We start from the raw sequence: 25,717 nt of genomic DNA on the forward strand, positions 1-25,717 counted from the left end.
GAGAGAGCTGGGAAAGGGACCATGAAAAAAGTATTATATAGACTGGAGTAAAGTGGCTAGCCTTCTGATTATAAATCTAAAATATTAAAATAATGAATCCACAGAACCCCTATTAGACATCAAAGTCTGTGTCTTATTGGGGTATGCTTTTAATTTATATGCCATCTTTCAGTCCAAAAGCAAACCTGACAAATTGAACAGTGAATTCCTAAACTGATTGAAAAAACCTGACTCTGGATCGTTGTTGTCAGTAGAAAGAAGACTTTGTGCAAGCTGAACTTTGCTCAAGTAGTTGCCAGCGTATAATTTAATAGCACATTTTCAAACCTTACAACTTTTAAATACAGAGTTAAACTTTAAAGCAGCAACTCAGTAGCCTTTGTGCTCTTTGCTCTTTTATCTCATTTCAGTTTTGTTTCAGAATTCTGCAGCAGAGGCAGATGTAAGAAGGGGGAATTTAAGTGCTTTTGGTTGGCAAGTGTAGCCCCTATTAAAGCTAATAAACATGATGTCTTTTTTTACTCCCTTTTTCCATATGAGTGAGGAATGCATTGAAAAGAATATGCAGGCTGCTCATAGTTTATATATTACCTAAAACCAAATCTCAGTTTAGGAATGTTGAAGTACTCTTCATCACATAACCATCCCTTTTCAAAAGTGAAGATTTTGTTATATTCCACCTAGAAACACATTAAGATTCCAGAGCTGATGGATAACTATAGTGGATGAAGCATGTTAAAGCTCAGTAGTGAAACAAAGAATGAGAGAAAGAGCGTGATTATGGAGCTAATGTGGGATTTGGGAGACATGCTTTCAATTCCCTCATCCACCACAGGCTGCCTCTCTGACCTGGAGCAAATTTGTCTCTCAGAATTAAATTTACAGATGTGTTTAGACACTTAACTGCTGCTGTTTAAGCAAAAGCATTGCCAGTGAAATTAATGGTAAGTTATTGATTGGTGCATTTGGTTCCTAGGCTTCCACTTTTGCTCTGCCAAATGGGGATGATGTTGCTCTATTAGCTTTGAACTTCTGGGAGCGTAAATGGCTTATGGAGCTCTTGGGATGCTGGTAGTCCCTCTGTAGGAAGCATCAGTATATCTCGTATGATTATGGTCCTGTAAGAATTCACATTGAGCCCCTTTCTGATACTGTGTTCAGTTCAGATCAAGCCATCTCAAAAAGCCTATAGAAAAACCAAAGAAGGGCAATGGAAATGATCAAAGATATGTAATAGTTTCTGTGCACGGAGAGGTTGAATAGACTGGCATTCTTCAGCCTGAATGAGAGATGACTGAATGGGGATGTGATAGCAATCAATGCAGTTGTGAATAGGGAACAATTACTGACAGTTTCTCAACATATAAGTGCTGGAGACCATCATCTCAAATTATTGGCAGTAGACTTAAATCTAACAGAGGAATTACTTTTTTTAACCAACATACAATTAAACTGCAGCACTCTTTTCCAAGGGGACCGAGGATGTTAGATGGGTTTAAAATATATAGCAGAAAAATTTCTGGATGAAAAATCCATTCTGGATTATGGAACACAAAGAGATGACCTTGAGTTCAGGATGTCCTGCAGCCTCAGAGGCTGTGGGAAACTGCTGCCTCCTGTTTATCCTTATATATTTTATACATGTTTGCTACTGGCCATATCAGAGAATGTTCTAAGACAGATAGATATTTTGCCTCACCTGACACAGCATTTCTTATGTTCTTCATTTGTAAAGGGAAACACATACAGAAAAATACAAACAATTCTGTGCAAAATATCATATTTCATCAATTTAATGTCAGATGGTGGGTGTGGCCTTTGCTAAAAAAGCTGAGGGGAAAATTAAATGATGTTTTTGCATTCATGTTTTATCCTCTTTTCCCCTGAATGAGAGAGAAGGGATTCCCTTTGAAGAGCTTGTTCTCCATCAATGGGTGGATTTGTCCTGGCTGTACCTTTGGACTTTGGTATTAGTGAATGTCAAACACAAGGACAACTATCCTAGCAGTGGACTTGGGAATTGGCTGTGACAGCCTTCTGCCACATGCTGTCTTTGCTCTGGATGAGGAGAAAACTATTCCTTTCACAAGACAGATTTCATCCTTCCCCTACCATTGCCCAGTTACTTCTGGTTAATGAGAGAAAGCAGAGCATGTTCATCTGTGGTTCTCTGTTGTGGGCAAAAGCCTGAGAGGTCAGAAAAGTATTCCTATTTTTCCTATACAAGCTAGCTGGCATCACAGCCTCAGCAGAATAAAGGGTGAAGACAGTAGAAAAACTGAGACAGTAGAAAAAGTGTGGATGATTCAGTCTAGCCTTGGGTGTTTTGAGTGTTTTGCTCCTGAGCCAAACTGCAGACTTTTGGGAGAAGGTTGGTCACAGTTTGAATGTGAATCTCCCCATGGCAATGAGCAACACTACCTATTAGATACCAGTTGTCCTTAAAAATCTCCTTAAAAGAGAGGAAGGTATCTTCTGATTTTCTCCCAGAAATCTTCCCTGAAGATATCCTGTTTGTCACAAGGCATTCTTCTAGGTGAACCAAAAGGCATGCAGCTCTCTCTGTGAGTTTTATTAACATTGTTACCATGTGGTAATAGGGCATACCCAGCAGCAAAACACAGCACTTTCCTCCCAGCAGGACTGGAATACAGCTTCCAGGCTTGCCGTATCCCCAGCAGCCTTGAGAGTGAGGAACTGAGATGAGACAGTTTATTTGCAAAACAGAAAGCTGTATCACCAGCAATGAACTGAAGAACAAACAGAAGACTTTACACAAATGTGACACTTGCTCTTTTCAAATTACAGCAGTTGTATTTTTACTACAGATGAAAAACAAACAAGCTGCTCTGTCTTGTCTCTCCCAGCTTGCTTAGAGACTCAGCTCAGCTTGGCTGCATGTAGATCAATTTGTTTCAAGAGATCAACATTTCCTTTTTAACCTTTCGAACTGTAAATCCCCATAGAATCCTGATGTTTTCATCAATTATATATTTTCATTTTGTACTAGTAATCGATAGCACTTCAGAACACTAATGTCATACAATATCTTTGTCTTGGGCTAGTAAGTGAATAATAACTAAATAATGCATTTCAAACAAGAGAGCAAATGAATATTCTCCCTCTAGCGCACAAAGAGACATGCAAAAAGAAATCACTGAACAATAGGACATTGATTTTTCTGGCTTCAAAATTTCCAGCAGAAATTTGCAGGCAGAAAAGACCAGAATAGAGCTGTAGTGCATTATCTTACTCCTGAAGTTGCACTTGGGCATGAAACTTCCAAACACCTCTCCTTTTCCAGCATTGCTGCTGGATAAAGGCTTGGTGCAGACCAAGGTAATGCTGAGAAGTCACAGTTATGTGAATATTTAGAGAACAGAAAAAGTGCTTGCAATTCCAGCATTTTTGGCAGGGCCTTTTCAAATACCGTGTGTTCTCAGAAGACAAAGGTTTCAAACAATTCATGTTTGGAAAACAAGGCTACATCTGTACTAGCAGAGCTGGAGAGGATTGGGGAATAGCCTCAGAGTCTGGTTTGCAATCATACATGCTGTTACATTGTTAGCACAGGTTTTGTCAGAATTTTGGCTGGTGCTAAGTAACATTCTCCCAAGCAGTGCTGGAGTGTACGTAGATTGGGAGTTAACGCTCTCGGCAAACAGCTTGAACATGAAATCCCTATTTTGGGTAAGAGAATTTGGCTGTACACATTGAAACCATGCTGTGTCAGCTGGCCTTGGGGCCAAAGAGCAGTCTATCTCTCATTTCATTTGCTAATGTAGATGTAGTCAATCGGTGTTAGATGTACTTGATAATCTTGCTACCAGCAGCAGAAAGAGCATCTTGTGGCTAAAGCATTCAGCTGGGACTGGAGAGAGTCAATTCCTAGATACTGCCCAGGTTTTCAGTGTAACTTGAGGTCACTTGGTTCCTGTGCTTCTTTTTTGACTTATAAAATGGGGATAACAGAACTTACTTCAAGCACTGTGTAGATAACATGCAGAAAGATGTGATGAAGGGATTGTAACCTGTTTAATACAGCAAATATCTCTTCCTAGAAGTGGGTAGAAAACGGTAAAGTTTGTCTGAGAGGTTTCTTTCTTTCTTTCTTTCTTTCTTTCTTTCTTTCTTTCTTTCTTTCTTTCTTTCTTTCTTTCTTTCTTTCTTTTTCTTTCTTTCTTTCTTTCTTTCTTTCTTTCTTTCTTTCTTTCTTTCTTTCTTTCTTTCTTTCTTTCTTTCTTTCTTTCTTTTTCTTTCTCTTTCTGCCTGCCTGCCTGCCTTTCTGTCATTGTTTCTTTCTGTCTTTCTCTCTCCCTCTCTCTTGCTTGTATTCTCTCTTGCTTGTATTCTCTCTAGCTTGCTTTCTCAGCTCTTTTGCTTTTTTTCCTCCTTGATTTCTCATGTTTTTTCTCTTTTTTTCCTGCTTGCTTTCTTGCTCGCTTGCTTTCTTGTTTTATTGCTTGCTTTCTTCCCCCACCCCCTTTTTCTTGTGCGCTCTTCCTCTCCCTCCCTCTCTTTCTTGCTTTCTTGTTTTATTGCTTGCTTTCTCCCCCTCTCTTTTTCTTGTGTTCTCTTACTCTCTCTCCCTCTCTTTCTTGCCTTCTTGTTTTTTCTCCCCCTCCCGTCACCCTCAACCCCTCCCTGCTGTTTATTTCTCCAATCCAAACTGTTTAGCTCCAGCACCGAGGCCTCTGGAGGCCTGGAATGTGGCTAGGTTATTTTTGTCTTCTATGAATTCAGCCCACCAGTGTACCAGAAAGAGATGAACCTCTGCTTTCACTTTGTCAGAATATGTTTTGTGCCTGAAATGTTTGGAAGAAGACAGACATATGGCATTTTCAAAATAAATTTTGTGTCACTGGAAAATTTGGAGCCAGCTGTCATTGACTAGGTGATAGAGTCTTGCACCATAATAATGATAATGAAAATCACAGTAGAGAGTAGTGAATAACTTAATTAAATATGCAGAAAAGAAGATGTATTCTCCACCCTGATTCAGGATAGTGCTTACACTTTTCTTTACTGTTAAGTACACTTAAACACCTTTCCCAAATAAAGACTGATATCATCTAATTTTACAGTAATAAAATATGCTAGACACCTATTATGTTCGTAATGAGATCCAAAACAAAACAAGTATTCACTTGGATGAGTTTCTCTGCCTACACCGATATTCTCCCAGTACTCAGTATTGCTGCTGAAGCTTTACCTTCCTTGAATATAACATACTGCTTTTCATCAGTCCTGGGGTTTCTTCTCTCCTGCTTGTCTTCTCAAGTGGTAGGCCCTTCTCAACTAAGATAAGCAAAAAGATTTCTCTTCAGCAGAACATTCCCAAATATGTGCTAGTGTGTTGATGTATGCTCTGATAAAATTCTTCTGACAAGCAATATAAACTTGCAGGTGCCACCTTCATTTAAGCATGAATTTGCTGCATTTCTCTAAGAGGTGCTAATACATTTGAAGAAAAGGCCTCTGTCTTATTCTAGATGAAATTCTGCATCATGATATACTGCATATGCTAGTATGATGATTGAGTTGTTGGGAATATATGTACCGAGTACGAAGAGATTATTACGCAATACTGTTTTCACTTACTTCAATGCCCTGTAATGTTCTCCTGAAGCCAGCCAAATTATGGTCTCCTGTAGCAGTAGAATGAGCAAAGAGCCCTCATTTGGGATGTACTCAAATATACCTCTGGGATCCGTTGGCTTCATTCCTTGTCATGGGAGAAGAGGTCTCCATGTCTTGCTTTACATGAATAGTTTCTCTGCTGACTTTGTAGCATTTTTTTTTTTTGTTTCACATCATTTTACATTTTACTAAGTGACCTAATTCTGAGAATGTAAGGGAAGAAATTTCTATCTGTATCAAGGTATATTAAAAGAGAACAACACAAATGGCTCATTGTCTAACACAATTTTCTAAAATCTGTCTTCTTTTCCATCCAGAAGGGTAAATATACTTTTGACAACGAGTCACCAACAAATGTCTGAAGCTCTAGGAATGAATTCTTTCTCTGATTCCATGTGTAAAGATTGCCAAGATCTAGACAATGCCTCCTTCCTTTTTTTTCCTTTCTTTTTTTTTTTTTTTTTTTTTATGGTCAAACAGTTAAAACATGGAGTAGCATGTTTAATTTGACTAGAAATCCATTCTTTTCCAGCTCCATGGATTTATCTCTAGTCTCTGTCAGTGTAAAAGACATCATTCTGTAACGAGTCTTTCTCAAGACTGCCCTTTAGATTGAGACAGTCCTTGTCTGCCTGTTTATTTTTCTCCAAAAGTTTTATCTGTTCATCCTGTCACCTCAGACCCCCCACACTAGCACAGGTGGGAATTGAAGATGTTTTCAGACTTTCCAGACAAACTTTCTACACAAAACCCATCAAGATTTCTGTGCAGATGGGGGTAGGAGGGAGACCTGTTGAAATGGATATGCTTCTTTTAATCTTGACTACAATACAATCAGATTTTTCTATTGATCTTTGATCTGAAGTACAAAATGTCCCTTAAGCCATGGGAATTCAATGTATCTATTGAATTTTCTGTCTATCTAGCAACAGTAGAGTCAATTTTTAGAAATATATATTCACTTATTGTATCATTTTAATTATATTATTCTAGTATCTGACATACATCTTTGGTTTTCAGAAGTTTGGAGAAACTTCTGTCTTCACAGGTATATGCACAGTGGAGTTACTTTTTAAGTCAAGAGTTAAATTTTATCCTCAACACTTACATGCTTTCAATACATCCTACTGATGTTACTGAAAGTCCAACTTCAGTAGGGGTTTGATCAGGCCCTAATGAAAGTTGGCATCAGGTACAAAAACCAACAAAGGACCATTTCTACAGAGAAATTAAATCAAAATATCCCCCTTCAAGAATTAGAAACGCTACTGTAGAAAGACTTTCAAGAAAACAGCTAAAATTATGTAGTTGAATATCTAACATCTCACGCAATAGGAGTTTGTAAAATTCCAGATTAGCTCTAATTTATTCTCTGCACAATAGAATCATAGAATCATTTAGGTTGGAAAAGACCTCTAAGGTCATCAAGTCCAACTGTGAATAGAATTTAGAAAAGGTGAAACAGTCATGTAATTCCAAGTGAATAGCACATTTCTTGTGGATATAACATCAATGTTGCCAGTAATGAAAATTTCATGTGTTACAAAGCCAGAATAAGTAGAATCTTTTGAAATTTATTCTTTCCTATTTAATACCTAAGCTACCAGAAAACTAAAAAGTAACTTAATTCTCCAAGTTGTTCCAGGGCCCAGGTTACTTCGTCATTCATAGGCATTTGCACCCAACTCATTTTCTGTAGTAAATCAATTACTTGTGTTTAAGCAGATATTCAGATGTGGGTTTAAGAATATTTAGCCCTGTGAGCATCGTGGGGAAGACTGGAAACACATGGGCTTTCTGAACATTGCATAGACTTCCAGCACCACCCCAACAGGACTTCTCTGATCACCCTTATGACACGCTTTGGCACTCACAGCATATACATCACACTCCAAAAACTCTTTTCTGCCAAACCATAATGCAACCTTCCTGTCATTTCAGATATTTTCATATAAAGTAGTAATCACCAAAACAATGACATACTAGTGCCATGTGAGCACTACATGTGAACACGGTGCTCATAGGAGGGCTCTGTGTAGATGAAGGCAAAGTTTTATCTGCTAAAAATGCAGTCAATCTGCTCCAGAAGCAATTGGGTGTGGAAAGCATGGGTGATAGCTAATAGGCTACACTTCACTTAGGGGCCAGAGGTCTTTCCCTGGTCTGGACTTCAAGCTTTCTGGATGGTGATCAATGAGCATAACTGTGATTGCCCAAGTTTTTATTTGTTTATTTATTTATTGTAACAATAAGGCAGTTTATTTTTTAATTTTTTTTTTGAGCTTGCATAAGCATATGTTTCCTTAGTAAATTGATAGATGGTGGGTGTGAATGTTGAGTAGGAAGCATTTTTTTTTCTTTTTGATGTTTTTCAAATTCTTTTTTTCTGTAAACAGGAGCTGATTTTTCTTACAATATTTATGAGCTGAAAATAACAGTGAAGTCATTGTTTAAGAGGTGAAAAGGTACAATAACAATAGCACAAACACTATATAACATTATAGATGCTGAAATGCCTGTTTTGAGAAGCAAGTTGTCTCCTGTTGGTGCTTGATTTATTATTCACATCCATTTGGGAAATGAGCCCTCAGGAGGTTGAAATATAATTATCCAGTTATTTATTTTTAGTTGGGAAAAAAGAAAAAAAAACAACACAAGACAAAATACTCCCACATGCAACACTGCAATGTGTTACAAAACCATCTGAAAAAAGGTTTTCTCTTTCCTTTCAAATGAGCTACGTTACTGAGTGATTCTACAAATGTCACTGCATTAGGGGTACATGGAATTTTTTAGGAAGAAAATATGGGTAAATAGCTGATCTGATATTTCAATGTTTTCTGTGAACCTAAAGGACAATATTTAATCTGTCCATGTTTTGGTCCCTGCCTGTAGTTGATGTTTTTCAATGGAGGAGGGTTAGTTGGGGAAGCAGAGTTTGTTCTGGGAGGAGAGGACAGCAAAAAATGCTAGATTGTTGCAATGTCTTAGCTGTAATTGCTTGAGATCTGTTATGTCAGCAATAATGTGAAATATTTTGTATCCTGTTATTGCTTCTGGAAGAAAAAAGATCTATTCTTCAAAGAGGTGAGAGCACCATCTGTGGTAGTAATGTGGGAATGAAACTTGTGAGAAGACATCATGTTTCCATCTGTTTTCAGAGAGCCTTAAATGATGTCCAAACCCACCAAACAGCTTCTGCTGTGTGAATTTGTAAAGTGCAGTTTACAGTGTTTTATGGCTTCTGTGTCTGAACTTATGCATGCAAGTCCAGAACGAGACTGTCTGTCAAGTACAGCTGCCTTTGAATACAGACGTGTCTGTTCTGGAGGGCACACACTGCATCAAATGTCTGCTGTTGCCATTGACTTTCATGTTGGCCATGTACAAGACCCTGTATATTTTGAAGCAGAAAGTGGCTAAATTGTCAAGATCTTCCATCTGTAAATGTTAGTTTAAGGGTTATCAACCTGCAAACTTTTTTTTTTTTTTTTAATCAGTAGTTGTTTTGTGGCATATATATATATATTTCTTTTTTTTCCAGTGAGTTAGATTGTCTCCAACTATTCTGACTAACTTTTTAAGTTAGCACTGACCTTTGCGGTTATTTTTTATTCTTGTTTTGCTGCCCCTTTTGCCATGATGTGTTTCAGGGAAGCTCAGGAGAGTGTAGCTTTTATTAATAGGGGACTTGGTTAGCCAAAGAGCACCAGAGACTATCATTTTAAAGAGAGACCATTTATCCCTGACGTTCGACAGTCAGGAAATTGTCCTTCCTCTTGGTTTTGTGGTGGCAAAGAATTACTTGATAAATAAATGGAAATGAATCAGTGGAGGGTTTAATTAATTAATTAATTGATTTTGGAAATGCACTCTGAACTTTAACAGGCCAGAAGGACTAATGGCTCTGGTGGAGTCTGCCATTATTGGCAGCCTGGCTGAACGTCTGCCAAATCCAACAGGACTTTGGAGCAGGTTGCTATACAGATAATTTCTAGAGCGCATCATCTTTTAAAAGCCCATTATTTTCTTGGTAGTCTTTGCTGATAGATCATGCTGTAGCTGGGCAATTCTTTAAATTAGTGCCTGTGAGCCAGTGAGTGAAAGAGTCTCCTTGGAGACATCAGTTTATCATCTTGGAGAGCACCCCCTCTGCCCAGGTGCCAGAGGCAGACGGGCTGAGTTCCAGTACAGTAGTTCTGCGCCAGCAGGAGACATCTCTCATGAAAGCAAATCCTCAGGAGAGAGATGGAGAGGTGGTTTTGCATCCTAAATCACCCTTGAATCCTTGGGAGACCCCAGTGAGAAGGCTTGCTGTGTCCTCCTCTGCATCACTGAGGCAGCCTCACAGGAGCAAGCAGAGCCAGCACTCTCAGCTTGGTTTCGGTGGCACATTTTGACCAGAAGTCAGAACAAGGCTTCTCTGATTTGCTGAACTGGGGGTGTGACATCAAATTTATTTTCATTTTTTTTTTTAATTAAAAAAAATAATTTTAATATATAAAAAATATATCTCAGGTTCGCTTCAAAACTGCACCAACAGTAAGCAGTTTGGACTGGAAGGCACATATGTTTTATCTAGGAAATCCAAATAAGTTTTTTTTTTAAATAGCTTAAAATGAATGAGAAGAAGAATGAGTGCTAATGTTATTGTCTTATACAGGTAAGAGAGAAAAAGAAAGAAGGGCTGAAACACTATATGGTGCTTATACCATTTTCTTTTCCTTTTCAGAAAAAAAAAAAAAAGAGAAAAAAAATCAGTGTGAAGGAACATTAAGAAACAAAGAAAGAGTTACATGAAATAACCTTCCAAACTAATGGAAATGGATCTCTTGTGATTTTAAATATATCCCAGTTCTGTGCTAATGCATGCAAAGGATGAAGGAAACAAGTTACAAATGGGTAGAGTGTCAAATTCTCAAATCAAGACAGACTAATTCATCCTAAAAGATAATTTATACCAACTAAGCTGTCTGAGGCTTTGGGGTTGACTGTTTGGCATGTGTTTCTCTACAGCTTGCACACTGGACCACAACATAGCATGTAGATGATTCATGGGCTACAGACTTTCTGCACATAGCGGTCAGCCTGCAGCTCACATGGTGGGGTCCAAGGGGGATTGGCTTGGCTGCAGAACAATTTTTCACATTCCTTTGTACCTTATGTCTCAGGCTTCTTTTCAGTGGTTTCAGACTCCGACTCCTCAATAACTGAGCAAGATATTAATGGGATAAATTGCTCACTGTCTGTAAGTAAATTACATGAGAGATGTGACCTGTGAAAACAGTTCTGTCTCTTACGTGCTGGTAACGATGACAATAACGACATTAATAGGGAGAATGCATTGCTATTAAGCAACCACTCCTTTATTTACTTTCAAAGCTGTGATTTGCCAGTACAGTATCCCCTTCTTTTCTCTTCCCCAACAGAAAAACAATAACAACAAAAAAGATGGAAGCAATGTTGCATGCCTTCCCTGCTGTCAGGGGTATAAGGAAACACTAGGGAGATTTATTATTATTATTATTATTATTATTATTATTATTATTAAATATATAATTTAAAATAATTTAATTAGTTCACGCACCTTTGCAGAAAGACTTTGGTAACAACTCTGATTACTGATATTAAAGATCAGATGGAAAATTAACAGTATCCCCTTACACCAGTAAAAGCAGAGGCTGAACTTTTACAAGTTTGCTGCCATTAAAATTTGTAGCATTTGAAATATCTAATAAAGCTTTAGATGATAATTCTCCCTCCACCCTTGCTCTCTCTCACTTTTTTTTTTTTTTAATCCATTTTTGGCTTCTCTGACTGTTTGACCTTCTTGAATGATCCTATAATTTACTGGAGGGTCAGAAAGTCACAGGGGCCCACATAAAGCAAGACAAATGAAGATAGGGTTTCTTAGAAAATTCAACACATTTCTAAAGGCTACTTCATCCTGTGCACAGCACACCAGTCCTGTTTAGAAGAAGGGCAGACGGAAGTTTGCTTTATACACATTAAAGCTGCTTTTTATACTCTTATGGGGAAAAACTTGCTTGCAAGCTTTGCATTCCAAGTTCTGTAACCAAATGCCAAGACTTTTCAGATCTGCCAAGTTCAAAATCTAAGATTTCAGGTCCACTTGCCAGCTCACATTTTACATTTGGCAGTAGAACTCTCTCCAGCCCTGCCAGTAGCTGGCCCCCAAGATGCCTCCATATGAGGTTTGGGATTTAATTTAAATTTTTGTTTTTCAAACACTATTGTTCCATAAACATGAAAGTCCAAAATTTCAGGATAAACCCAGCCTGGGCAGAATCCCTTTTTATTACTGAAAGGTCTCCAAGACAGCGCCCGCTTTGAGAAAACTTTGGAAATGGTATCTGACTTAGCCAAGGGATCTTATTTGTTACCTGCCGTGATATTTCTTTGTGAATACACATTTGTCAGGGGAATCCTGTTTCTTTACTTAGATAGTGCAGGATCTCTTTTTATTTCTCTCCTTACTGTGCATGCCTAATTCCCTTTATTGTTAATGAGGGTTTAATGTGTTCTTTGAATTGGAGAAAAACATTTCTATGCAACTGATAAAACAGAGCTTAAAGAGGCAGGGTGACAACACTTGGGGGAGGAGGTTGAATTGTCTGGCTGTGAGTTTAATGCTTTCCTGCCACTGGAGTGAAACTGAAAGATATACATATATATATATATAATATATATATATATAAAATAGTTCTTGAAAGAGGAATCATAGAAATGGAGTGTCAGTGGAAAAGAACTGTGAGTTGTAACTATCTTTGTGTGTGATGAATGGAGTGATAAAAATAAAATAAAAATAATATTAAACACAATAAAACCAGTAGAAACAGGACAATGGGAAACAGTGATTTGTATAAATTATTCTTTCAGAGCTCATCCCTTTTCTGTGCTGTGTTCTCATTTTGATGATGACCTTCTAGACCAAATCTGGATAGCTTAAATAAAATGAATGCTTTTCCTTGTTGTGTTACCCCCTAGTAGTCCTTTCATTCAAACTTTCAGGAAATTTTGTGGCAACAAATCACCATGACATACTTATTCTTGCAATCCCCCTTGTCCACCCTTAGAGAAGAACCATGACTTAGCATATGAAGTGGATTACCTTTCACCCCAATTAATGTTTTTATAATGAGTACCAAAGGAAGCAATAATGTTTTGCCACTTATTATCGAGTGTTGCTGGGGCAATCTCTGAAACTCAAGACTTAGGTCAATGGCAGCACTGACACGATGGCAATCATGCTGCTGAGGTTTAAGCCCTACTACAACAATGAATAAATGGGTCAATTTAATTTCCAGAACTATCAGTCTGAAGCTGTAAGGAGCAGAATGAATGAGATATGAATGTCCAGGGGTTTTGCAAATTTGGCAGAGGTTAAACTTGATATTCCACCCATTTTTGTGCTTATTCAAATGCTACTTAAAAGAAAAACAATGAAGGAATAAGGTAAGAAATAGCAATCACGTTTAATCTGGAAGCCGAAACTGGAACTACATCATTTTAAGTACATTGATAAATATACATATATTTATATTATTATATGTTATGTGAGATTGTGTAATAAATTATATTTTGCCGCTTGTCAGTAAGTTGATTGAGTTGCTGCCCACAAATACATAATTTTCTAGACGGCAAAATCCAGTGTTCTCAGTTTTAAGAAAGGATACCATCTGAGATGTTATTGAACAGACTAAGCCATACCCCTTTTATTATCTTTTAAAATTGTGTAATATGCTTAAACATACTTTAAAAATACCAGACAAAGGAGCATAGACAGCACAAAGTCACCTGACAAAAATAACATTTCTAAGTATTTCCTTGGACTTCTTATGTAGGGAGAATTAGGCTGCTCGTTGAAAGCTATGGTATAACAAGAAAAATAAATGCCTTGCATAGAAGTTCAATACAAGGCCACCCTGACTTAAAATAAACCTTGTCCATTTGAGGCATACTGACTGATAGCAGTGGACGGCCTGTATGGTGCAACCTCTATGAAGAATTCCTTTCTTGCAGTCCATTATTTTAGAAAAATCAGACAAGAAGTCCAAGCTCCTCCATTCTATGATTCTGTGAATCTATGATTCTATGATTGTTTTCTTTTCCTGGCTTTTTCTTTTTTCTATTATGTCAAGTTGTTTATGCCAACAGCCTGTTTCAACCTAACTCAGGATAGCAAACCTTTCCTACAAGACCTAAAGAAAGCCAAAGAGATGACGGACAAATGAGTATGTATGTATATATTTTATGACTTCCATTATCTCAGGTATTAATGTAATTTAATCTTGTTCACTCATTTTTCAACTGCTTTTTTACACTGGGGAAGTAATTTACTCCTGCTCCTCCTTTGGAAAAGCATCATTAACCTTTTTCTCATGATGATTGAGCAAATATCAGTTGAATGTCCTCCCACTGGGAAAAGCAGAGGGTCATTAATTTAAAGAAAGCTGTTTTTTGGGAGATGAATCCTTCCCTCCAGACCCTGTGTTATGGGTGACTGTCACTCAGGTTTTGTTGCGATTGCCATCTTGGAAGTGCCTGCCTGGCTTCCTGGATCCTGAGGAGCATTGCAGCAGCATGACTGCACTACGATATGGATGGGAACAGGGCCACAACAAAAAGCCTTGCGTGCAGCACAGAAATTCCCCAATACTATGTCACAACCAAGACCGTGGGCTATTATGTGTCCCATCCTACCAGGTAAGATCAGATTTTAGCCTCTGGGTTTCAGTTTACTTCCCCATAAAAAGTAACATATGTTTTCCCTTTCAGGATTTCCATGTACTTTTAATTATTAAATCTTACATTTTTTTTTTTGTATTGATATCGTTAGAGAGGAAGATTATATAAATGTAAAATACCATGTTATAAAATGTTTAATCTTGAAGAGCTTCTTTCAAGGCTGGCAGCTGTCAAATTTCAATATCCATTAAAAATTACATTTTTGTTTAGGCTAATGCATTGCCATAACAAACAAACAATCACAAGGAAAGCACTGTCTTTCTTCATGGCTGCATGCTGAGATGAGACACACCAGCTTTTCCCTCTGCCTCTTTGTGTGTATGTCTATTTTTTATTGCAAGTAGGCTTTGGAGTACACTGAGTGCTGGTCATTTTTTGCCCAGAGAGCTGGAAGTTCACACATATCAAGCTTTGCAGCTGACTGCATCAGTGGGCAGACAGGATGGCAGAGCAGGATCACATGGATGCATGTTCTTGCAAGCAAAACCAGAAGAAACGAAGTCAAGCTAGTATGTATTAGGAAACACTAATTTTGACATCGTCACTTTAATGCCTTATGGTTCATGGACACACACTGCATCTGAAGCCCCGTGGGCAAGTTCCTGATCCTTTCTGCTTTGCATAATGAGCAACTCCGGCTCTCAGAGCTCAGTTCTCCTTCTGTTTTACAGGTCCCTGAAATTTATCCAGTTTCACTGCTTCATACCTGTGTTCCTATCAGAAAAGATGCTGAAACAGCTGTGGGATGAATTATCTGTTTATTTATTCATTAAAAATGTTTCTTTGACCTGGCAAAATGTGGTGAGCTGGGAAAGCCTTTTTGTCACTCATATTACCTCTTTTCCTCCAGAGGAGTCACAGAGAATTTAAAGGTCATTTGAAAAGCAGCCTTTTGCTCTTTGACAGCCCGTTCAATATTAGCCTGCAGTTTTACTTTACAAAGTCATTATTATTAACTGCATTCATGGCTTCTGCTGTTTTCCTGGGATTGCAAAGTAACTTGAGATACTAATTGCAATGAGCTAATTTGGCAATACCATGCAAAACTTCCTTAAGGCATTAGTTAAGAATATACTTTCCTTTACACAAAGAGTATTTGAAAGAGGGAACAGACTGCAAAGGCAGCAGAAGGTATGCTTTTGTACTCCTATACTTAAGAGTAGATGGTATAATTAGCTTACAATGGCAGTTGAATATATTTCTCAGAACAAGAAAAGAACATACAGAATTAAACAGTAGCTTTAGCTTAATGGTAATCAGTGATAATGATGATAATAATAATAGTACTTAGAACTTTAATGTAGAGATTTGCATCTTGAAAATGCTATGCAAAACATTGACTTAATTACTGTCACCTCTTCAGGGAAGGTAGGTATTATCGCCCTGGCTTAATAGATAGGGAAATTGAGATATAAGGAAATGAAATGACTTGCCAAAGGCTCTGCAAGAGGCTGTAGAGGGATTCAAACTTTCCAGGTCCCTTTACCATTTGCTTCGCTATACCAAACTAATTATGCACACTTTAGGGCTGCTTTGTGCTTTTGGAAGTTGAGCCCAAGTCCTTTGAAATTAAAACTGTGTGTGTAGTGTTTTAAAGGTTTTCTTTTTCAATCAGTATGTGATTGGAAAAAATACTTTAATATGATTTTCCTCTCTGGGTCAGCCTGAAACATATAGTCACAGGCAAAAAGTTCAGTTTTGTTTTAAAATATTTATTTCTTTACCTTAGTATACAGACCGACTTATAAAAGAAAAGCCAAAATTTTGTATAGAGTAAGTCAGAAAACAAAAGAGATTTTACCCGAATTTATTTTGTTATTAATTCAGGGAGGCAGGGGGTGGAGGGTTTTGATGAAATTATTTACCAAATTCCAAGTTTATTAATGCTTTCTCTGACATGCAAACTGCATGGATTTTTTTTTTTTTTGAATTTCTATCTAGTAGATATATTCTTCCTTGTCCTTATTAAAACCAATGTGAATCTTTCTGCCTCAATCATTTCTCCTTATGGAAGGACTGAGGATCAACCCTGTGATTTGATTACTTGCAGTGTTATGTTGAGTCAAATGGTGCAGTGATAACATAAACAGCTTTCTGGCCACAACCACAATTTAAGGTGGTGATGAGATATTGCAAGATGAATTGTGTTCCATAAGGATAAAGAGAAAACCTCGGCTTTTAGTTATAATTATTTCCCTGTGTGAAAGACATTAAAACTAGACTACAGGAATCGGTTTTGCTTTGACTGCTTATAGTATGTTTTTAGCATAGATCTTATGGGCACTGCAGTTCTGGTTAATTAAGTCTGAGCCATAGTTCACTTCTTAGATAAGAAATGTAGTTCTGTATCTGTAGAACATAAGGCAGTAATAGATGTCAGTGTCTGTGTTTGCAGGATTTAGAAGGAGCTTTTGATAATTGTTTTCTCTTCATCCTGCATTCTGTCACCTTCACTTACCAGCGGATCAGTGCACACAAGCTTACAGGCGTTTAAAAGCTGGATGTGCTGAGCTCCTCTCTGTGAACAGAGGGAGATGTGCCTCTATATTGGGAGCCTTTCTATACACAGCTGGTGTCTCATTTATGTGTTTTGAGTACCTACAGGGTGTGGGGGCATTTGCTGGTACTCCGAATGGACATGACATCCGGAGGTAACAACTTCATGTAGCGTTATTGATTTTTGCATTGTACCAGCACTGATTTCTGGGTATGTGAATCCCTTGCTGAGCCTCTGATGATAGTCTGACCTAAAGCTTCAGAAGATTTCAGTAGATGAACTTCAGGAGTGCTTACCCTGTTTCCAGAACAACATGGTCAAGTTCATTCAGCTAATCAAAACATCAGACATTTTTATCCAGCAGGATTTAACTGGGGTTTTTGTTAAAAGCTTTTGCTTCATTTTCACTTTTTTTTTTTTTCGTATTGTCATGACTGAACATAGCAGCAGAAATAAGTAATATTGAAAAAACAGTGGAGAATTTTTCTGAAAAGTATCCTTTGCATTTGCTTTCTGCAGGCATTTTACATTAAAACCCAAATACTCTTGCAGCAGTCACAGTTTTCCAGTCAGGGTAAGCATGAAGAAACTATTTATATAAAGCAGAAATAGGCAAAGAATGGCTAGTTACACAGCTCGAGTTTAGATTTTTTTCCCCAACAAATTGCTTTAAGTGCATGATATGGGCAAAAACTGTTCCCAGGTTTATTTAGCAAGTCATTTCAAGTAAGTTATATGTTCAAGAGAATCACAGGATAACAGTAAGCTAATAGAAATGTGCATTCTTTCACATAATTGATAAGATTTATTGACTCCTGCAATTATTAAAATGATCTGTCTTTTTCAGAGGGTAGAAATGAAATACTAAATTTGGTTTATCCTGACAGTCCATACTAGAATATCAGAGATGAGTTGTTGCCTCCTCATAGTTTAACTGACTCCATTCTTTGAGTAGTACTACATAAGAGGCGAGACATATTGGAGTGGAATATGAAATAAGCACCTGAAAATGAGATTCTGCTGTAATATATGTTGATCACACAAGGTGGCAGAATGAGCTTAGGGCTCTCTGAGAAGTAAGAAGCAGTGAAGCATCATCATTTTCAGTCAAAGACATATCCTTCCTTGCCCTACGAATATGCCAAGATGCTTCTGCACATGTAGAGGGATGGAGGGGAATTTTTTTTAAAAAAACATTTTTGATAATTATCCAAGTTCTTCAATTTCCTTTGGAGATTTAATGGAGACTGTTAAAAGCTTGTGGCTAACTTTGGAAATTAATAATCATACAATGCTCAATCTGCTCACATCTTCAGTTTTATTGAAAACAGTTTACTTTCTATCAATACATTGATTCTCTAAGTGGGGTTGAACTCTTCAGATGAAGGACAGCTACAAGAACAGGCACGTAGGGAATATTTCGCTTTTCCTTATTGATTTAGAGCTAAATTTACTTCTATTGTGAGTGAATGAAACTCTGTTGACTTTGCTGGTGTTGTTATTTACTTATAGCAGGCCTGAGCATGGCAGGTAGATATATGTGGCTGAACTGAAGGCAACCCAAAAAGGAGAAATTGAAGTCCAAGGCAAAGAGAAGGGATTTTTCTGCAGCAATTTCTATGCTACTGCTTTGGCCAATGACCTGAAGGATAGTAGTGACACTTCTTCTTGCACATTTACCAGATGCTCTCCTTGACTCACTTCTGAGACTGTTCTTGTAATAGGCAGTTCCAGGGGCAGGGCTGAGCTGTGTCCTCAGGAGCCTTTGGTTGCAGATTGCAAAGGAGGTCCTACACATGCCTGCTCAGTTCACCCCTTTGGAGCTACATAACAGCCATGCAGTGTACCAAAACAATGTGGAATTTCAGCTATGGTGTGGGATTTTTTTCCAGTCATATGCTCAATGTGAATTGCACCAATAATGCATAAAAGCAATCTTTGTGTTCAGCTCAATTAATGGTTCCTTGAAGAGAGAGAGTTATACCACCATAGGAAGCATTTTAAAAGTAGCTGATAATATATTCTCCATCTGAATTTATTTCTATCTGTAACTAAATTAAGTGACCAACCAGGTTAGTCTTATAAGTAAGACTTAAGGACTGGGATCTATTCATTGCTCCTTATGCAATATATTTCTAGAAGCTCATTAGAAGCTATTAGAGCTTATCCACCCTTGCAACCTTTTCAGCAGATGTTCAGCTGTTTGTTTTTCCTCATTGCCTTAAGATATTTGGCTAAGCATTAAAACAAGACTGGAACAGGTCAGGAAAGTATTTATTTCCCAGAAAAAATAAACTAGGAATTAAAACAGATGACAATTAATATTGAAAATGTCATCTGTAATCTATTAATGAGAACTGGAAAACAAGAATTAAATGAAAATTTGAAATTTAGAGCTACAGCAAACACCGGAATTGCAATCTGTCTCTTTGCACAGACAAGAAGTTACAAAATTATAAAGAAGAAAAAAAGAATCAAGAGAGAAAGAAAGAAAAAAAAAGAGTTCTGGAAATATTCTTTACACACCAGCTGCATTTGTCTTTGGCCCTTCTGTCACTTATGGGACCAGTCCGTGAGACTCAGCAAGACTTCCTGAATGGTCTATGGTCATACCTAAGAGGCTTTTTTAGTCCACACCTGAGCCTTGAGTTTCAAGCCCTGAGAGCTCCCTGACTCTGTTATTGTGTCCAGATTAATCCACAGTCACGCCTTGTCTTTCAGCTGCTAGCTGCTGCCTCTCAGCTCAGCCACAGCACTTGTGTGACGTCTCCTTTGCCATCCCACTGCAAAGCCGGGGTGTTATTTTTAATTGCCAGTGGTTTTAACTTACCTGCTCAAATGTACGCTGCACAGGCTTGAGTCACTCGTGCATACTTCTCAGCCTAGATCAGGCAACTGAGTGGAGACAGCTCCTCAAAATGCCTCTCTGCTGTGACTGCCTGCGAGTCCTCCCTCTTCTTTTCAGTACAAAGTCAAGCACTAACAGCCTAAGCCACTGCAGGAGATGCTTTGAGTTAAACTGCTAGCCTTACACTGAAACAGGCAAAAAATCCTCACTTATACCTGCTCCTTACCACCTCTGAATCGTTAATTACTGCCTCTCAGTCTGATTTTCCTCATGGCAGGCTGCTGCTGCTCATGCTGCATACATAGCAAAGTGTGGGCTCCCTGGGAGATGCCAGCTGGGGGCTGCAGGGCAGTTCAGCCAGTGTTGAAGAGTAACAGTAGGGACAGCTGGTGAGCTGGGTCGCAAATCTGCGCTCAACCTGGACTTAAAGGACATTTTGGGTGCTCTCTGTCATGCTGTACCAAAACCCATGTGAATCACTTAATTCACATAGTCCAGGCAGATCTGCAGTGCAGTGTGAGAGATACAACTGGGACAAGACTTGGGCATACCAAACTTACACAAGTACTAGGCAGCAGCCATTATACAGTAAGTAATTATTTCATGTTCAAGGAGGCATTAGGGACTGTCTGAGAGAATACCTTGGCAGCGTGACAACATGAGCAGAACTGCAGAGCTCTTCAAGGAGTTGGTGACTCGGGGCAGCTCCTTTTGTCACTTTCCGGAGTCATTGTACAAATTGATGTCCACGTGTTGGTTAAATAAGTAACAGCTGACGGGGTTTCAGTCAAAATCTGTCTCAGAAATTTTGGCCAGTGTCCCTGAAAAGCAGCAAGCAAGCAGAGGCATAGCAGCAGTGAGAGAGCTAGCACTAGAAGCGGTGTAGTGAGTCAAAATATTAATGGCTGTGACATGGATGCTCAAATAGAAGCCGTGCTGCTGGATGCAGGCATGACTCGCACTTGCACAACACGTGTGAGAGTAGAGAACACTGTCTGTAAGACCTGAGGTCCTCATATTGACAGAAATAAGCTGTGGCTATCAAAGCTCCAGACCTTTTGCCACATGCTGTGCGCAGAAACCTGCTGTGGCCGCTCAGATTGCTGCAACCTGGTGAGGAAACAGAGGGTGGACATTTGGGCTCTCACACGTGCTGTCTCTGTGTGCACACATGCACCCACAGATACATGTATGTGCTACTGAAGTGTGGTTACATGCAGTGTACAGAATGAGAGCACGTGGGCTTTATGTGGTCACTGCAAATGCTTTCGTTTCAGAGTGCTGCTGCTGGAAAGCTCGTAGGGCAACTACATATGGATGACCCTGCTGTCTGGAAAAATGTGCTGTGAAACTGCTGTGTTGTGCTGGAGGTGATTCCTGAGCCACAGACGGTCCCTGACAGCCTTTGTAAAGTGATATGAAGCAAAATACCTGTGAGAGCAAGGAAATCAGTCTGTGCTGATTAATGCCAGCGTTGCTGGTATTGATGGTTTAGCTGCCTGTACAAAACAAATGTGGCTAATCAGTTCATCTTGAAATAACTTGTACTACTGAATAAAGGAAGTTGTTGCCTAATCAATTTCATACTAATTGCTCCATGCCACAAATTCAGGGCCTGATCCAATATGAATTGACACCAAGGAAAGATACACCATTCGCTGTGATAGTCTTCGGATCAAGGCTTCATTTGAAAGGGAGCAAACACAGCATGCTAAATTAGCGTTCTTCTGAGCCTTCACTGTCTGTTTCTTGAGAAACAGACAGGCTTGATTTTATTTTGTGCATAGCCACATGAGTTGCAGCACTCACACATTGGATTGCAGGCCAGCAAAGCCAACCTGAGCACATCAAAGTTTCAGCAGGAGCTGGGGCTCTGTTGGCTGCTGTCTGCCACAGACCACCTCGGTCGGGTGTCTGACACAGGGTGTTAACTACGGTATTGCCTCACGGAGCCATTTACCTCCCAACAAACATTTAGTGCTTATGAGGCATTTGTCAAAAAGCCACACTGGGGCTATACCTGTGGCTTTAGCTATTTAAACGTCTTTAAAAATCTGTCCCTTGAGATGATTTAACTCAGCAGGATTTAGGCTGTGAAGGCTCACATCATCAAAGGGACCAAAGTGTCAATCCATCTCTTTTCACGCCTAAAGACATAACAGTATCATGCCCCTCCCCAAGAGAGAGTACTGTAGAGAAATTTCCAAGCTCTCAGCACCCAAACTAGCTAGCTCTGGAAGCAGATGGAGTATAATTATAGCAGTGTCGAGCTGCACCTGAACTAATTAGCTCTGCTGAGAAACAGGGATTGAATTTAATAATGCATGTTCTGCCATACCAAAAAGGCTAGACTGCCTTTGAGACCCACGCGAGTGTCTCTGCATGGTGCTGTGCTGAACTCTGTGGATGTACTCTGAAAGTCAGCTTGGAGCTTTTTTCGCCATAATCCACTGCACAATGCAGCTATCACCTTGTCCCAGCATTCAGGTACCATTGGCATAATTACTCCTCAGCTGTCACTTACCTCCTGACTATTAGTTTAGCATGTTAAGTTCTGCATATGCTCAAGATTTTGCTGTCCAAACTCACCTAAATGTCGAGATCCACCTCAAGGACTGCCGTAGCCTATTTCTAAAACCTTGAAGGCTTCAAAATGAAATCCTCTTTGCTATGGGTCTGAAATTACTGGCATGGTCAAAACATGCTTAAAGTGCTTGGTAGCTGGGAGAAAGGTAAAAGCTACAGGTTCAAATCCTTGCTCTGGAGCAACAATACCTATCAGACATGGACGTGAGCTCCAATCTTAGATACATTTCCTAATAGCTATGATTAAAGCCAGTCTCTCTGGCCTCAGTCCTCTGCATATCAAATTATTTCTACAAAGGGGAGCAACTCTCATGTTGGTGAGTGAGAGGTTTTTTCCATTGCACAAGGAGTTGGGAGCTGGGATGCTCACCTGGGGACTGGTTTGAGCTCAGGCTCCAGCTGTGGGTCAGGCAGAAGGAGCAGTTTGACCCATCTCCCATGCCATCAGGGATAACTCCAAGGCTCTCGCTTCTCCTGGCCTATCACTGTTACTCTTTAAAAATGTATCTCCTGCGTCATGCAAGTGAGTGATTTTATTTAGGTGAGTAATGGCTCTGAGAGGATGGATACTGGGCCTCCCTGGACATGTTCTGTAAAGCCCACTTCCTCTCTAGGAAGTGCAAAAGGAAACTGTACCCTTGAATTACTTAATGTCTTTTGAAAATTTTAGGCATGGTTCATAACATTTGATTATTTTTTTAATATGTAGCTCCTTTAGACAACTTCAGTGTATCTGTGTGCTGTAGACAACAAATTACAACTACTGGATCAAGCATGCACACACCTCCAGAGCAAAGACCTTTTCTATTTATTTATTTATTTATTTATTATTATTATTTTTTAATTTCTTCAATTTTATAAAACACACAGGCTTCGATGTTTTGAGCTAAGGCTGATTTTCAGTAGGTAGAACTGGTGCGTCTTACTGGACCCATTGTTGCAGAGACTGGTATTTCTCTCATCAGAAACTCAAAATAGCTTTGATCTTATTGCAGAATCATTCTTTTTTCCTGCCATTCTGATGATAGGATGAAATAAAATTTCTTAACTAGAAAGAGATCTGATTTACAAGGTTTGTAATAGTTGTGTAGAATTCAATTGCCTGTGGAGGAAACATGGGAATCATTATTTCCCCTCCTCTTCCTGCATTTGCTCTGCAATATATTTGGCTCAAATAATCCATTTCTGAAAATATCTCTGTGGTACATGGGGGAGTGGAGGCATTATAAGCAATATTGCATTTGTAATAAGGGGAAAGGGAGAGCTGTGAAGAGAGGAAGGAGAATTCCCAAGTCTGAGATCTTCCCTCACACTTTTCCTGGCATGGCTTTGTGACAGACTACATCTCTTACAGGACAGAAAAATAGAACTGCATCCTCTCCCTAAATAATTAAATGAATACTTAACTTTTAGGTTTAGAATTTACAGTATATTATAAAACAATTACATTTCCTTTGCATGAGAAGGCAAATTACCATTTAGGTTCCTTTGTCATCTGTATGTGTGAGTTTGGAGCAATTAACATGAATATAGTGCAGGTGCAGTATCTCAGGAAATTGCAAGAAGCTGTGCTGGGGTTTTGTACCGTAGAGGGATGTCAGAGCCACTCTTGGAAGAGTCAAAAACTGGAGAGATTTGAGCATCTGAAATGTGATTTTTTAATCATAACAAACACCAATAGATGGCTATATAATAGGCATGAAATGAATGCTCTATTTTCTCACAGATTGTACTGCTGCTTATTTAATTTAACTTGAGACTGCAAACTATTAAATTTTAGATTGTGAATTACCATTCTTTTTTGGGCAGTTTATCTTTCTAACTGTAAATAGAGTTTTTTTTTTTTGATTGGTAACAGCACTGATATTGTGGTAGTATTGATATTATCTCAAGACACCTTCCTACATCAGTGATATGAATTTTTACATGTTCTTTAAGACAAACTACTTGGGAATTCCTAGGTCTGGAATTTTGTTTCGTATCATTTTGTTGTATCTAACTGTTAATGGAAAACCAATCCTTGTACCTGACTCTGAGATTCATTTCATTTTTTTAAGTGCAAATTCCTCATAAATTCAGGTGAGCATGATAAGATAAATGCTGCCTAAAACCATACCTCACAGTGGGCATAAGTGGTGATTTAAATTTTTTTTTTCTCCTTTTTGGTAGGGTGATACCAATCCACATCTGCTGAGGATTTGACCCTTAGAGCTATCTGACCTGATAGTCATTTTTGCTGATGCTTCATTTACAAGGGCACAACAGAGGGACATGAATGACCGTGGTGATTATTCATACATGGTTTAATGCCCTTTTATTTTGCCACAGAGGCTTAAAGGAGACACTGTGGTAATGGCCCACAGGTCCCCCATTTTATCCGTGTGAAATCACTAGCTAGAAGAATGATGTTGATATGGAACATTTCCTTCCTTGCAGGTATAAAGGAGCAAATTCATCCTGGGGACTACAACACTAAACACAGTACATGCAAACGTTTGTGCATGGAAAAAAATCTGATAGCCACTATGGAATTTGTGATAGCCATACAAATGAAATGACACACAGGCATGTCCAGTTTGGCTTTAGGGAAGTGGCAAAGGAGGAGGAAATGCAAGTATCAGATCTGAAAAGCAGCCTGCGGCAAAAGAGGGTTTTCAGGTTGTCAGCATGGTGAGTCATCTGCTCGGTGTTTCTATAAATATGACAACAGCAGCTAGTACCCCTTACTTTTAGCTGCACCAACACACACACACTTCAGTTGAGTGGGAGAAGGTAAAAGGGCTTACTCTGAAATAGAAATAGCAGTAGGAGGATATCACATGAAGCAAACTCCCGGAACAGGCAAGACTTGTGACAGGATAAAGATTATTTGTTCTGTAGCTAGCATCCCTAAAGACACAGTTGCTTGCTGGGGTGTTATATGAGAAAAAGATACATATTACTTTGGTGCTTTACTGTGTACTGCATGGATTTTTTTGGAGTGCAAGTTTTTAATCTTGACAAACAGGATGGTTTCAGCACTCATCTAAAATTTTAATGCTAATAGAAATATAATTTTTGTCATATTATCTTGGTCTGAGAAAAACCCTTTTTCTGCATTGGTTATGAGGTAAGGAAATTTGTGGGCCCTGTGGCACTAGAGAACCATCAGTTCTGTCTCTAGGTTCTCTGCGTGGGTCTGTAGCTAATGTTGCAACACCTGTCCTATATTTCAAGTGTAGCAGGAGGCCTTTTGAGCAAACTATCATTTAGAGAAGAGCTAGAGATTGCGCAGTCCCCTGTGGCTCTGGGAAAATTTAATGGAGTTGGAGACTAATCCCCCTACCAATGCTCTGTGGAGCACAGGGAGCAAATTTCCTTACCTCTGAGGAAGAAGT

The 25,717-nt window shown here is 38.8% G+C and overlaps 2 long non-coding RNA genes across 5 annotated transcripts in view; one reads left to right on the forward strand and one right to left on the reverse strand.

The window, feature by feature from the left end:
* Positions 1–20,975, reverse strand: part of LOC310896255 — a 34,295-nt gene extending 13,320 nt beyond the window's left edge. The window contains exon 1 of the long non-coding RNA XR_014581316.1: positions 19,737–20,975. This is a non-coding gene — a long non-coding RNA (uncharacterized lncRNA). The remainder of the gene's footprint in view (positions 1–19,736) is intronic.
* Positions 14,568–25,717, forward strand: part of LOC310896254 — a 68,857-nt gene continuing 57,707 nt past the window's right edge. The window contains exons 1-3 of one of the 4 annotated variants that reach the window (XR_014581315.1): positions 23,225–24,419; positions 24,510–24,624; positions 24,777–25,010. This is a non-coding gene — a long non-coding RNA (uncharacterized lncRNA). Of the gene's footprint in view, positions 15,541–23,224; positions 24,625–24,776; positions 25,011–25,717 lie in introns of those variants that run through there. The other 3 variants (XR_014581313.1, XR_014581314.1, XR_014581312.1) reach the window with 3 other exon arrangements.

Source organism: Anser anser (genome assembly GCF_964211835.1).
Source record: "Anser anser genome assembly, chromosome: 3".
In the NCBI taxonomy this organism is placed as follows: Eukaryota; Metazoa; Chordata; class Aves; order Anseriformes; family Anatidae; genus Anser; species Anser anser.